This window comes from Octodon degus, unplaced genomic scaffold (assembly GCF_000260255.1).
Source record: "Octodon degus isolate 3935 unplaced genomic scaffold, OctDeg1.0 scaffold00003, whole genome shotgun sequence".
NCBI lineage: Eukaryota > Metazoa > Chordata > Mammalia > Rodentia > Octodontidae > Octodon > Octodon degus.
In genome coordinates this window covers 10,418,853-10,433,461 of record NW_004524579.1, presented here as the reverse complement: position 1 = coordinate 10,433,461, position 14,609 = coordinate 10,418,853, and positions in this window count along the sequence as shown.

The window sequence follows — 14,609 nt, the reverse complement described above, 5'->3', positions numbered from 1 at the left end:
GACTGTGGAACTCATCAGCCCACTGGTGTGGAAATCATGTCCTAAGCAATCATGAAGCACTAGGAAACGGAAGAGCGTTTCTATTAGTAGATACTATAAGTGTCCTTTCGGTTTCCTTATATATCACTTCAAGATAAATGTTAATATAAAGTTAGTGTACATTTGCCTGGGACATTCTGCATTTAGACACAGTGTGGTTAGCTGTTAAGGAGTAACTGCCACATTCACGAGAGCAGAGATCAGTGGTCCACCTTCCTGTGAGAGATACCTTCCAAAATCCCTGTGGATACTTGAAACTGTGCAGTGCTGAGCTTCAGTTCCACTACATTTTTCTTTATGCCTGTGGTAAACTTCTACCTTCTCACTAATGGGGGCTATTCCTTTCTCACCACCAAGACATCACAGTTGTTGCCCTCAACCTAAGGGAGCAGCAATTTATCCAGGATCATGTGTATATTCCATAGTTGGCCTGGTCTAAGACAAGAAGAAGAGGTCAAAGGGGATGGCAGAGGATGATGCTTGCTTTAGGGCAGCTGGGAAGCAGAAAGTGAAGGAAGGAGTGAAGGAGGGAGATGGGCGCTTCTCGACCGCCCCTGCAATCACCTGCCTCTTCTGACCAGACTCCACCATCTAACACCAAATCAGTTGAAATGCAGTCATAAGCCACCACTCTCAGCACTGCCCCTCCTCTGGGTGGGTGATGCTTTGGGGAAACTTCCAGACATAAGCCATCACATTATCCTATCCCAGTTACCAGCATCACTACTTGCATGTTGGGGCCATTGTGTAAGGGTTAGTTGAAGGCAAACTCAAGAAGGCCTCCTCAACTGATCCAATAACCCAGAGATTAACAGGCAGGTAGTGTACACAGGTTAGATGCAGCATGACAAAGGGGGAGTTCACATCCAGGCAGGATGGAGTTGGATGGTGCAAGATTTCTTCTTGCCCCTCAATATGATGTGAAATAGAAAATTTGTGAATTGCTTTTTTCTGGAATTTTCCATGTGATGTTTTTGGATTGTGGTTGGCTGCAGGTAAATGGAACTGTGGAAAGTGTAATTGAGGACATAGATAGTACTCTGGTCTTCCTTTCATCCCTCTTCTGTTCTGTGCCTTTGGACTGATGCGTTCTGCAGGTGGGAAGGGGCTCATAGCTTAGCTGTTACCGGCACTGTCTATCAGTGTGCCCACTGAAGGGTCTCCTCCTCTGATTTTCCTGTCTGAATCACAGTCTTGGGAGAAATGCTGTTTGCTTTTACTGTGTTCCTCTTGAGCTGAAGGGGAGAATTTAGCTGAAGAGAAGGTGTATATGGTCAAATGCAGCTTGTTTTCTAGTGTTAGACTGATAAACACATTGTCTTTATTTTTTATGTATTTATACAGGATTTCACTACAAAGATCGGACTCATAGTGATACTTCTATGTTCAGCCTCCCAGGTGCTGGGATTACAGGTGTGTGCCACCACGCCTAGTCTCAGTCATCATCTCAGCACACCCTGTGGGTGGGGCCAGCATGGCAGGCAGGGGATTGAACCTGGTCACGGGGCCTGCCTGAGCAGGTACTGTAGTGCACTGAGCTTTTTTTTTTTTTTTTTTTTTTTTTTTTGAGGAACCAGGGGTTGAACTCAGGCCCTTGCACTTGCCAGGCAAGTACTTATTCTACTGAGCCATCTCCCTGGCCCCTCCACTGAGCTATTTGGGTGGGCATCACGTTGTGTTTTTAAATAGTTCTGCTTCTAACTTATAATGGTAATTTATCAAACACATATCATGGTGGTGGGTCACAACCTTCAGTGGCATTATGCTAGCGTACACATAACTCCTGGGAGAATTTATTTTCTCAATGGAACATGAACGAAACATAAATGTTTTACATTTATTAATGCACTGTCCAAGTGAAGATGGAGAGGAAATGTCGGCTAAAGAGTAAAGCTTTTCAGAAGCTACTAGCACTCTTCTTACCCTGCTGCTATACTGGTCTTAGTCCTATTTTAACTGTGTTTGGGTTGACATGTGTGTGTGTGTGTGTGTCTGTATGTGTGTGTGTGTAGAACACAGACTATCTTGATACATGTAACAAAGAACTACATTAAATCAGTAATATCAATGGCATTTAATTTGATCAGTGTAGGTGATGTAACCAAAAACTTCAGGACAAGGTTTTACACTTTATTGCAGATTAATTGACAGAATAATTTTCCAGTTAGTTTTGATGATAGCCAGACAAAATGTTCAGGGACAATTTATAAATAAAATGGGTGTTTTATAAATAATACTGAAGAAAAGGGCACAATGTGAAAAGCTTAGTCAAAACTATTTTATTCGTGTAAAACCAGTTGGCTTGACTTAATTTTTCCCACTGAAATGATTCTTTACCTATCATGTAGACAGAGCACAAATCTCTATAGACTGTTGGGAACTGTGTTAACAAGTGCACATTTTAATATGAATATTAATTCCTACAGTAAATACTATGTAATTTATTTTATGCTGAGAACCCCCATGTTTTATGAAAATCTAATAGAAAAAAATAAAAAAGAAGGAAGTGAAGGTAAACTAACCAAACGGCAATATTTAAAAGTGTAAAACAAACATTTGAGTAGATTCATACTTGAATTTTATTGTTGAAAATAGCATATTGTACCTGCTTAGGAATTTACTTTGAGATAATTCAGAGAAGTGATGATGTGCTTACTAAAATGAAATGTTCTTTGTTAAGACACTTATATTTTATATGTTCCACAAATATCCTCTCTCACTGACTTGGTTTTTCCTTCTTTTCGTCCCTGGCTTCATGTATGGGAAGTGAATGCTCCACCACTCCACCACGTTTCCAGCGCTTCACTTATGTATGTCAATCAGCTAGACTGAAAGAAGTGAATAGCACAGATTTTAGTGTTTTATCAAAAGTAACACTTTAAATTTATATTCAGTACTAATTTATGGTCAATACTATCTATATTGGTACTTTAACATACACGAAAATTTTCCCAGTATGCTTTTGATCTAAAATGTACCCCTGAAGTCTCATGTGTTCAAGGGCCTTTTGAGAGGTGAGCACACCATGGAAGTGACATGTGCATCAGTGGATTCATTCACTGCCAAGTTAGCTCAGTGTGTTATTAGGAGATGGGCCCGGTTGGAGGTAGGTCACAGGCATCTAACTGGGAAGGGTCTACTCTGATCCCCTGCTCTTCCTTCTCCTCTGCTTCCTGGCTGCCAAAGAATGAGCAATGTTCCTCCATCGTACCCTTCTGCCATGCCTTTTTTTCCCTGAAGCCAAATGCAATGGAAGGAACATACTGAAACTCTGAACCAAAGTAAATCTTTCCTCCTTTAAGTTGTGGTCACTGGGTATTGTGTCCAGCAATGAGAAATATGACTAACACATTCCTGATTTTGAAATAGTTTAATGTTTTTGTATTTGCACATATCTCAAAAATATTTTAAGATTCTCAAAGACAGGGTCCATAATAAAGATGCTCTCAGTTTTTCTTCCCTGGAAAATCAAGCATATTTATGTCATGAGGGATGTGTTTGGACAATTATTTGTAGGTGTAAAATGATGATAGTGAGGAAAACTTAAGCTTTCACCCATGGAAGTACTCAGCATATGGAAATCATTCTTTTTAGCTTCAGAGTACCTTAGACAGGCTGTGTTTTCATGTTTTTACATGAACAGGATGAATTTATTGCTCTGTGCGGCTTACTTTTGCTAGTGTGGTGAGTACACCTTTTTCTTTATTTGTTTTAAACAAATAAGCAAAATTGGGATGAAAGAATTTTATCCATATAAGGGTATTTATTTAAATAGTTTATATACCTAGATAATTTGACTTCTTATAATACTTCGTAGATGTAACTACAATAATTGCAAGTTTCCTCATTTCAATTTGTGTTTTGGAAGATTAGAAGAAAAGATTCTAAGTATTAAATAAGGAATACTTTGTAGTTTACACTAAAGGAAATCATGGGTATCAAAAAAACTCTGTCTTTTTGTTTCAATGAAAGTAAAACACTTTGCTTATTTTATAATCCAATTGAAGTGACTACTTTAAAGAATGTATGCAGCGTATAAACGAAGGGCTCCTGATACACTGTGGCATTTTTCCCTAATCATTATTCAGAACATGTTTTCCAGCCCAGTGTTAGGCATCCACCTTGAACTCACCAGAAAGGCTCACCCTTGGAGACATCTCTTAAAGCCTGTTCACATAGTGTATTGCATTGCTGTAGAACCATTTCTTGTGCATTACATGGCAAGATTGCAAACTTCTGATTCCATATACCTCTTGTACCCTTCACGGTATCTTGCAATTGTTCCATAAAAATTCTGATTGTTTTGATAATTAAGTGAAAACAGATCAGAGAACTGTCTTGATGTGACCTTACCTCACATAAGATATCTATTTATACCTAATCTCTTGATGTTTCTGAATATTTAAATGCTCCTATTATGACACAAAATTGTTTAAAGTTAATGCAAAATTTCTTATTACATACTCCATCCATAAATAAATAATAATCAAACCAAAATCAGTGTGCTATTTAGGTTTAAAGAATAATTTGTACCTATGCTCTCATAGATATCTAACTTAATCAAATTAGATGACTGTATTATTTATTTAGATAATATAATTTTATTTCTTTAAAATTAACCTAATGTCATGTAAATATAAATGATTTTCACTCTTTGGTAATATTTTCTCACTATTATAAATTTTGATAATCTAACACTGTAAGCTGATTTACTTTTCTAATTATTGCCTATCATTTTACAAAAATGGTTGTATTTGTTCAAAGAAAATGAACAAGTAGTTCAACAACTGAAAACATTTGTGAAATACTTAATATGTATTGAGCACTTTTGCTTAACAATAGTTCCTATCAAAGAGCTGCTAACTACAAGTTATAGTCTTAGGAAATACAAACTCAAGGGCCAGCCAAATACCTCAGTGGATTAAAGTGCTTGCAAGCAGGCCCAGGGCCTGGGGGTTCAATCCCTGGGCCTGCTGTGCTGGCCCCGCCCCCAGGGTCCACCAAGACAGCAATTGAGACTGGGTGTTGTGGATATGGTGGCATATGCTCTTGGGAGGCTGTAAACAGGAGAATCACTATGAGTCCGATCTAGCAGTGTGACCCTGAACACCCTGTAGACCCTTCCCTAAAATACAGGAAAAAATAGGAAAGACAAACTCACCCCTTCAGGTTTTTGTCCTTAAAAAGATGCCAGTTGTGATGCTTGATACATTGCACCAACTTGAGAAGTTTCAAGGTGCAGCTAAGTGAGTCAGCAGGGGGCACAGAGACCTCACTTTGTAACTGTCCTCAGCCCGTGCAAGAGGAAAGCAGGAAGATGGCCCAAGGGCTGCACTACCTGCACACAGTATAAAGGAAGAAAAAAGGCTTGCTCCTCTGCTTTCGCTTTTGTTGCTCTGCTGTCTTCTGCATCTGTGAGCTGCTGCCCCTCTGCCCTGCCACCTTACTTTGGAACCAGCTAATTATGGACTGAAACCTCTACCAACTGTGAGCTAAATAAACATTTCCCTCCTTAATTTGGGTGTCAGGTATTTTGTCTGAGCAAGGAGAGAAAAGGAACCAATGCACCAGTTATAACTTTTTTTTCACATTCTAAGCACGAAGACAAAATCTATAAGAGTACTTGCTCCAACTGCTTCCCTCTCTGGATCTGTCCTGAAAACACTTCTAGGCCTTTCTCCTGTTAGTTGAATTGTGCCTCCCTGGGACAGTGACAGAGGCTCTGATTGCTTCATTCACTTCTGTGTTCACTGCCTCTCCAGATTACCGGGAGCCTTTAACCTGTAACACCTGTGGACTTCAGAGGAGCAGCAGAAGCCTGCAGGAAGCCTCCACAGGATGACTCGGTAGGCGTACTGCACACGGGCAGCCAGCGTAGCAATGGGGTGCTACCGTGCTTAAAGGCTGTTTCTTTTTAAAGTTTCAAAGTAATCATTCCTGCAAAGTAAATGAAAAAGATTTCCATTCTAGGCACTCTTATTTTGTGGTTACTATGGTTTCTTTAACCATCCATTACTGAGATTTCAAACACACACCCTAATAGTATCCCTCGCCCAACTGTAGGAACTGCTAACCCATGGCCTAACCCCTTCAGATATTTTTCATTCTTTCAACTGTATTATTTTCAAGTTTGCATATTATATCTATCCATCCATTTGTATTTCAGTTTATGGTTAATGAAAATTTAATGCAGAAACATATAATGGAGTTTGCTGAGGCAGAATACCATGATGCTCACTTTGTTCTAAAAACTTGTCCCAGGGGCGGGGGAGATGGCTCGGTAGAATAAGCACTTCCCTGGCGAGTGCAAGGACCTGAGTTCAGTCCCCAGTTCTGCAAAAACAAATAAACAAACACCTTGTCCCATATTGCAGCACAGTGTAGAACACACTCTAGGCTAGTGTGATGGCTTAAAATGCAGACTGTGCACATACAAACACAATTACAAATTCTTAGAAACTGAGCAAGTAACTTTATACAAGCTTGCAGGCTCCTGTCCATTCTCTGGATGCTGCTTCTTCTTAGAGTTTACTTCTGAGTCTTCCAAAAAGTTGGCTGCCTTGGTTGTTTTTCTCTGATTGCTGCACAAAATACCAGAGGCCAAAAATTAGGAGAGGATTGCTTTATTTAGCTTACAGTGTGTGGAGGTTTCAATCCATAATCAGCTGACTCAAAGGCAAAGTGCTGTGGCAGAGGGGCGACCGTTTATGGCAGTAGAAGAGAGCAGAAAGCAACAAATGCAAAAGAGGAGGAGCGAGCCTCCTTCTGTCCCTTATACTGCAGGCCTGCTGCCCACCCTAGGGCACATATAGCACTCAGAGCTCCTGGGATTCTGCTGATCAGTCTCGCTTCCTTCTCTCCCTCCCTTTTTACTTCCCTTCCTCCCTTCCCCCTTCCTCCTCCCCGTTCTTCTCCCTGTCTCCTCTTCCACACTCTTTTTGCCTTCTCTAGTTTTTCACCCTTTATAGCCCCTCTTCTCCCTTCCTTCTCCTCTCCTTCACCTTCCCTATCTCTCTGACTCTTGCCTTCTTATCTTAGGGCCACAGTTGGAAAATGTTGACAAATGTATCCCAGATTGATCAAGAGCCAAGTGTATGCCAAATCTTGCTTCACTGGGAAGATGAAAAGAAACTAATTAACTTCTAGCCAGACTGATGAAATGGCTTTGTGTAAGAGACAGAGACATTGTATGGACATATATCAACTTACTTCTCTACTTTAAGGAAATTGCTTATATATATATTTTTTTCCTTTTGAGTTTTTTAAAATTAATATATGTTTGAGATATAAAATAACTAGATTTAATTTTGGGAACTGGTATGTATTCATAACTGCATCCGATCATTTATACTCCTTTCCCCCAGCCCTCACCTCTGTTCCCTTCCCCAGATCCCTTTTCCATCTCCTGAAAGAATATTTTCCTGTTTCCTACCATCTCTTATTTAGGTCTTCAAATCACTTATATTTTGATTTTCTCTTATTTTACTAGTACACATTTCCAATTCATGTATTTTATACTACAGTTTGTGCCTTTGGTTTTCCCATGTAGAAGGTACTGTAACCTTGGCTTTGTTTCTGTCCTGGTGCCTGTGCCTTTATTCACCCTACTCAACCTACTAGGATCAGTCCTGATTATCACCCCATAATGAGTGTTAAACTATTGGTTATATCAGCAGGTACTGAACCAACCACGTATAAACACATAATTAAAAGTATGTTTTTAAAAAGTTCACACTTCTTATTTCAGTAACCCAGAAAAAAAAAAAAATAAAATGGCACTGATGAAGAATAGGCTGAGATGAACAGGATGAGGAAAAGACAAAGGAAAAAGACAAAGAAGAGAACAATTCATACGAAGGAGAGAAAAAAAAGGGACAAGAGTCATGAAAGCCAGAGAAGAGATAGGACCTTGATGAAATTATGTTTATATCTGAGATGGAGAAAGCTGGGAGAGCTGGTTTGAGAGCTTAGTTTTAGAGGTAAATAAAAAAAGGAAGATGATGGGGGATATATAAATGGAGATTGAGCAAGAGTGCACAACATTTGGAAGCAATAATGTGATGGTAGAAAGTTTGTGCTTGAATCCTTCATCACAGTCCTTTTTGTGAGGGTTAGCCTGAAGTGTCAATGAACGATCCTGCATAAATGAAAGCATAATCAATTCTTCATCACCATTTCACAGATAAGGCTACATCACATCTGTAGTCTAAGAAAGGAAGAAAGTAAAAGCCAGAAAAAGAAAGGAAACGTATATTTCACGTAAAAGCCGGGGAGAGGGAGGGAGATCTGAGAAGATATGAGGGGGAAGTGATTAAAGAGGGAAGGAAAATAGTTTAAAGGAGCATGGTATAAAGTAGAGGGAGGCTGTGTTAGATTTATGGCCAAACTAGAAAACTAACCTTGCTGGCTCTATGAAACAACAAGTGGGAGAACCCAGTGTGACTACATAAGGAACTAAAGATAAAATCATGAGCCCTTTAAAGAAAGTCATGAACCCTTTGTGCTATGTTTTTCTTTATGCCACTTGCCCTCACTTACTAAAAGGAATACTAGATGGAACAGCAGAAGTGCTATGTTGATATATTTGTATAACAAAATAAAGTAGAGGGGGTGTTTGAGAGGGAGTGAGAGAGGAATTAGGTAAAAAGCAAGAGAGTCCGAGGATGTGGAATGATGGGCATGGTACAGCATGACTGAGAACAACTTACAATGAAACCAAGTAGCTAACACAAATAACCCTGAAACAACTCTTGGCATGGGAAAATGTAGCATAACTTAGCCAGACTAATAGCTAAGATTTTACCAGCTACCAACTCTGTACCCCACCTCTTTCAAATAGCTACAGCAGATGAAAGAATAAAAACAAATCCACACCCCTCTCCCAAAGTAAAGAGTTTTCTCAATCCTCTTATGCTACCATCATGTTTTGACCAATATGCTCTTCCTCCTTAATTCAAAAATGGAGGGCTTTCTCCTGTGGCCTTTTGAGGGGGTCTGAGCTCTGTCCATTCTTCTTGATGGATGTGTCAATTAGGGCTTACGTTAGCTCCTCCAAAGATGTATCCATCTTGTCTAACAGGGAGTGGAAGAGATGGAGGCCCTCATGGACTTCTGAGACTGTGCCTCATTCCCTTCATAGGCAGAGCTCTGTGGTCTTTGGCTATGCCCCTGTGTGCAGGACTAGCTACAGGTTTCTGCATCTGTCTTATGACGGAACACCTTCACTGTGTTGGATGGAAGGCACAGGAGAACTGGAGCCCTTAGCCTTCCGCTGATCTCTGGAGGGGCTTCCCCGGTCACCATCCCTTTCTGTCCATAACAACACCACAGTTGTGTGCATCTACTCCTTCTATGCCACGCTGGGTGAGTGAGCTGTGCCAGACCTTCTGTCTGTGCCTCTGTTGTCTGGATTTCTGCCTGCACCAATCTTTCAGTCCCTGTCACGCAAAGAGTGTGTTTCCAGCTTTTGGATTCAGTGATGTGTAGTGCTCAGTGCAGGAGGGCCCTTCTGTGTGGGGACTAGTATAATTTGGGGGGAGCTGAGAGGGATCTCATACTGGTGCATGGCTCAGCAGAGTTTGCTGGGTGGTCAGAAGTGTCCTGCACTGGCAGTGACTTCAGCAGGATTTGGAGAATGGGCAGGGAATGGAGCCACTTGGGTCCAAAGGCAGCAGCGTTTGGAGGGTGGTGGGAAAGTGCCTACTCTGGCACTGCTCCCGTCTTTTCTCCATTCCGGCATCCCACTGAGCACAGCTGCTGAGAGGCCCCTGTGCCTCTTACTGTTCCAAGGAGGCCTAGATGCTTGGCTATGCAGCTTTATTTTTTTTTATTTTTTTTTTCAATTTTATACATAGGATTTTTATTTTGCACTGCTATAACAATTTCAAATTATTATGAAATTGTTATAGCAGTGCAAGGGAGACCAAGGGAGAAAAAAGAAAAACAGGGTAAAAACCATCACATTGCGTAATTACTAAAGCTTTTTCTACTTTTTAATAGGATCTTCCATCCAGTAGATGTATTGTCATATCCCCTTCAAAACAGACAAGATGCTTACCATATCTTAAAGATTATACATTGCCACTAAAAGAAAAGTTTTACAGTCACTGTACATCAAGGTTGAGAAACTGTCCTGCATGAAAAATACGCTAAGAAATCATGTGAATAAAAGATAACATTATTATGTTTAAGGAAAGATCAAGTCCTCATGACGCACCATCTAGACGTGGATATTCACTCTTGGCGGAGTAGCTCGGGTACAGGGTTTTCTCACTTCTGCCCTTTCCACTCATTATACTGTTTTTATGTAACAGTATTCATTAAGGCAAACAAATCCTTTTCTAAAGAGTTCTTAAGGAAACTGTGGACAAATAGCAAACTTTTGGCATTAAAACAGGTTACCACATAAATAGCCTTTAGTAGTATATATTAAGCATATTTTTCTTGGACTAGTGACAAGAAAAGATGAACATGCTTGTTTAACAATGTCAAAAAGTTTAAAATTCAGTCCAAGCAACTCCTAACAATGCTTCTGTAGCTTTAAGCTCTAAACAGTAGAGAATTTATGCAAATGCATTAAAGAATTCAAGCTTGGCAAATTACACCCAAGCAGGTTATTAAACTATATATACAGAAAGTAAACGATAAATACAGAATTAAAAGAGTCCTTCTGCTTTTCCTTGTAGCCTTGAAAACTGATAACTTTTTGAGGACAGTTCTATAATATTAAACATTAGGTAACCACAGGTACTGGGAAACCTAACTACACAAACTGATTTAAAATACTCAAGATGACTTTGTAGTGTTTAATACAATTCAGCTTGTAGTTAAGGGCACTAGACAACATTTAACAAAAATAATCACATCAGTTGACCTAGAAATCAAATGCAAATAGATATGAATACACTTTCCAAAATCTGTCTTTTTAAGTGAACATTAACCATTTATTCAAAGTTATACAAGAATTTGAAGGATTAAAGTCTTCTGTGACATAAAGCCATTTCAAACAGTTTCATGTCTCAGTGGAGCAGGAGCAGAGAGGGTGAAATAATAAGTGAGTAGCCCCACTTGGGCAGTTAGACAGTTAAAAGAGACTCAACAGCAGCCTCCCCCATTGGCTATGCATCTTTAGCCAAGACCTTATCCTTTGTTTTTCTCTGTCCCTAGGGATCACTGGTCCCAACTCTGTCACCGCCCTCTGAATGACTCTCTGGGTTGGGCTCTCCTTAATCCTCTGATCTTAGGAGGCCTTGCTGGTGAATATCTCACTCACTGGACTCCACCTCCCAGTCAGTGAAAGCAGAGTTTTGACAGGTGGGCACTGGGTGGTGGCTGCTAGGCTGTGTGCAGAACCCATCAGAAGCAGGCAGCTGTTACTACTCTTGGCTTCTTTCCTCAGGGCGTTGGATGGTGTGTTTGCTGGACTAGGGCTGTATGCAGTGCTGGGACTGAGAAGCAGCCTATTTTTTTTTTTTTTTTATTCTAAACATACCTTCTCTTGGTTACTTTTCTTGTTGTGGAAACAAGATATCTGATGCCCAAAGTTAAGGGAGAAAGGTTTATTTAGCTCACAGTTTGTTGGAGGTCAGGAAGGAGGTGGTGGTATAGCAACAGCATCCTTAATCTCAGCATTGAACTATGACTCATAAACTAGATTTAACCATCTCTCAGTAGCTCAACTCCTATGACTCTATGGGACTCTGGAGGGATAGTTAGACACAACCTATAATATTCTGCCCTTGACTTCCTAAAAAACTTGAGCATATTTTTTTAAGGCAAAAAGTATTTGGCTATATCTAAGAGCTGTCAAAGGCCTGACATTTTCCACATTGCTGAAAAGTCTAACTCTCAAGTCTCCTCTGAGAGTTAAGGCAAACTCTTAGCTAAGAGACCATTTACAAGCGAAAACAAAGCTAAACACTTCCAGCGTTCAATGGCACAAGATAGACATTCTCATTCCCAAAAGGACAAACAGGAAGATACAAAGGAATGGGATCAAGTCCAAGATCCAGCAGGTCAGACGTTAAATCCTGTATCACCATGTGCAGCATCTGAGGCAATGTGTGGAAAGATGTGAACTCCCAAGGGCATGGGTGGCTCCACCCTTGGGGTACTTCTAGTGATTGTAGCTCTCATGACTCCTCTCTTGGGCCAGCTCTGTTCTCTCCTTGCAGTTTTTCTCAGAAGACCCACATTTGTGGCTTCTCTAAACTTCCAGAGTCTCCATTGCACCTACTGCTTCCCACTTACAGCTTTATTCATTGCACTCTCAGGGGCACACTGCCAGCCCTCCAGGCCTTCTGAAATCTGGGTAGAAGCCTTTCTGACCCCACCACTCTTCCATTCTCTACATAGCTAAAAACAGTGCTGCTGAAGGGGAAATTTTTTAAAAAAGTAAGAGCCCACCTAGGTTGCCCACCAAGACCAAGCAGACATGTCTGGTCGGTCTGATAACAAAACACTCCTTCCTTTGTGTAAATCCCTCTTTTTCCTACCTTTATGTAACTGATGACTTTCAATGTAATTGCAAACATTACTGCCCTTCTTCCTTTGTGTAATTCATGCTTGTTTAACTGAAGCCTTGCAATGTAACTTGAGGTGTTTAAACTCACTTAACCATCCATGATGTTACCCAACCCTCCAATCAAACTCACCAAATGTGTCTTTGTCCCTCCCTATAAAGATCTGCAAGCCTCTCTAGGAAGGGTTCTGATTCTTTGGGAGAGAGATTCCAGTCAGGCCCACCAGGATAAATAAACTGCTGCCTAAACCTTTTCAGTGTCACTTGTTCCCATGTTTAGTCTGTTTCTATAATACCACATGGATGATGCCAAGGTCTGCTGCCAGCTGGAGCAGCAGCAAGGCTTCCCTCTCTTGGCTGTAGGGGTTGTGTGCCTGAGTTGCTGAGCACTCTCAGTCCAATTCTGAGGAATGTATTTTCTGGGCTGGAGTCATTCTGGTACATGGTGCTCTGGGGCTGTCTTCTGAAGAAAAGTCTTTTAGTTTTGAAATTTTGAAGAGGCAAAGTTTGGAGTCCTGCTGCTTCTTATAATGCCCTCAGACCATGTTTTTATTCTCCCATTTCTTTTCAGCAGTAAAGATCTCTTCCACTTGATCTTTGCAGTCCACAGCTTTACTGGAGCTTCCTTTCTAGTCAAACTCAAAATGCTTTACATAATTCTGCTGTAGCTTTCATTCTTGATTCTCAACAGAGATCTGGCTAAAAGCCCTCATAGTAGTTGTGACACTAATTCAATAGTCAACCATCTTGAAATTTCTTCTACAAGAATTAGTCTGTGCCCTTAATTTCAGTCTCAGGCAAAGTTTCTGGACATGAGCAAAATGCAGACAAATGTTCTTCCATAAAGTACATTGTCTGGAGTCCAGCATCCAATGCAGTCATTGTTCCCAGGTGAATCCTCCTGAGCTTGCTCTTCACTGGCTCTTTGGACTTCTGAGATTTGATCAGACTCTCTCATACAGTATAGGAATTTTAGCTCTACTTTTTCAGCTGGCATCTCCAAACCTTTCCTCATTCTTCTCCTTACCCCAAGCCAGTTCCCAAGGCTCCTGAGCCACATAGCTAGGTAATGTCACAGAACCTCACTCCTGGTCCCAAATTCTGTCTTAATTACTTTTATTGTTACTGATACAAAATACCTGATGTCCAAAGGTAAGGGAGGGAAGGTTTGTTTGGCTCATAGTTTGTAGTTTTCAGTTCATATTTGGCTGACTCCAAGGCAGAGTGGCACAGAGCAGAAAGGTAACAGTGGTAGAAGATGGCAAACACAAGAAGGAAGAGTGACAGAAGAAAAGCCTTTCTTCCTTTCTGTTGTATGCAGACTACCTACTCTAGAGCAGGAGTAGCACTCATACTCTTAATCCTAGAGTTGGATTATGGATCAGTCACAGACATTAGATCAAACCACTTCTGTAAAGCCCTGTCCACACACTGCATGAGGCTGTGGAAGACATCTACACCCAAACCATAACTCCCCTGTTACTGATTTCATCTGATGAAATTCTCTTGCAAGCTACTTCTGACAGTTGAGATTGTGTTTGCCACCCTATTTCCATGTACCTACATACCTTGATGCAAGTCTTTCAAACATGTTCTGAGCGCTTCTGTCTCTACCTTGTCATGATCATTCAAGGCATGAAATAGATTTGCAAACTGAAATTGCAAACTGAGCAGAGCCCATTCCTGTGAGCTTCCCTTTGCTTCCCACATCATAGTAGGTGAATTGCCATGGGAGTAGATGAAGGAGAGCGCCATAGTTTCTCTGTAAGCTCAAGGAGGCCATGGTAAACATTTTTTGTAGACAGTAATACACATTTTAAAGAAATAAAGAGGGGGGCTGTCCAAATAGCACAGTGGACTAAAACATCTGCAAGCAGGCACAAAGGTCAAGGGTTCAATCCCCAGGACTGCCATGCCAGCCCTGCCCCCGGGGTGTGCTAAGATAACAATTGAGACTGGGTGTGGTAATGTGCACCTGTAATCCCAGCTCTTGGGAGGCTGTAAACAGGTGGATCACTATGAGTCCGATCTAGTAGTGAGACCGTGAACA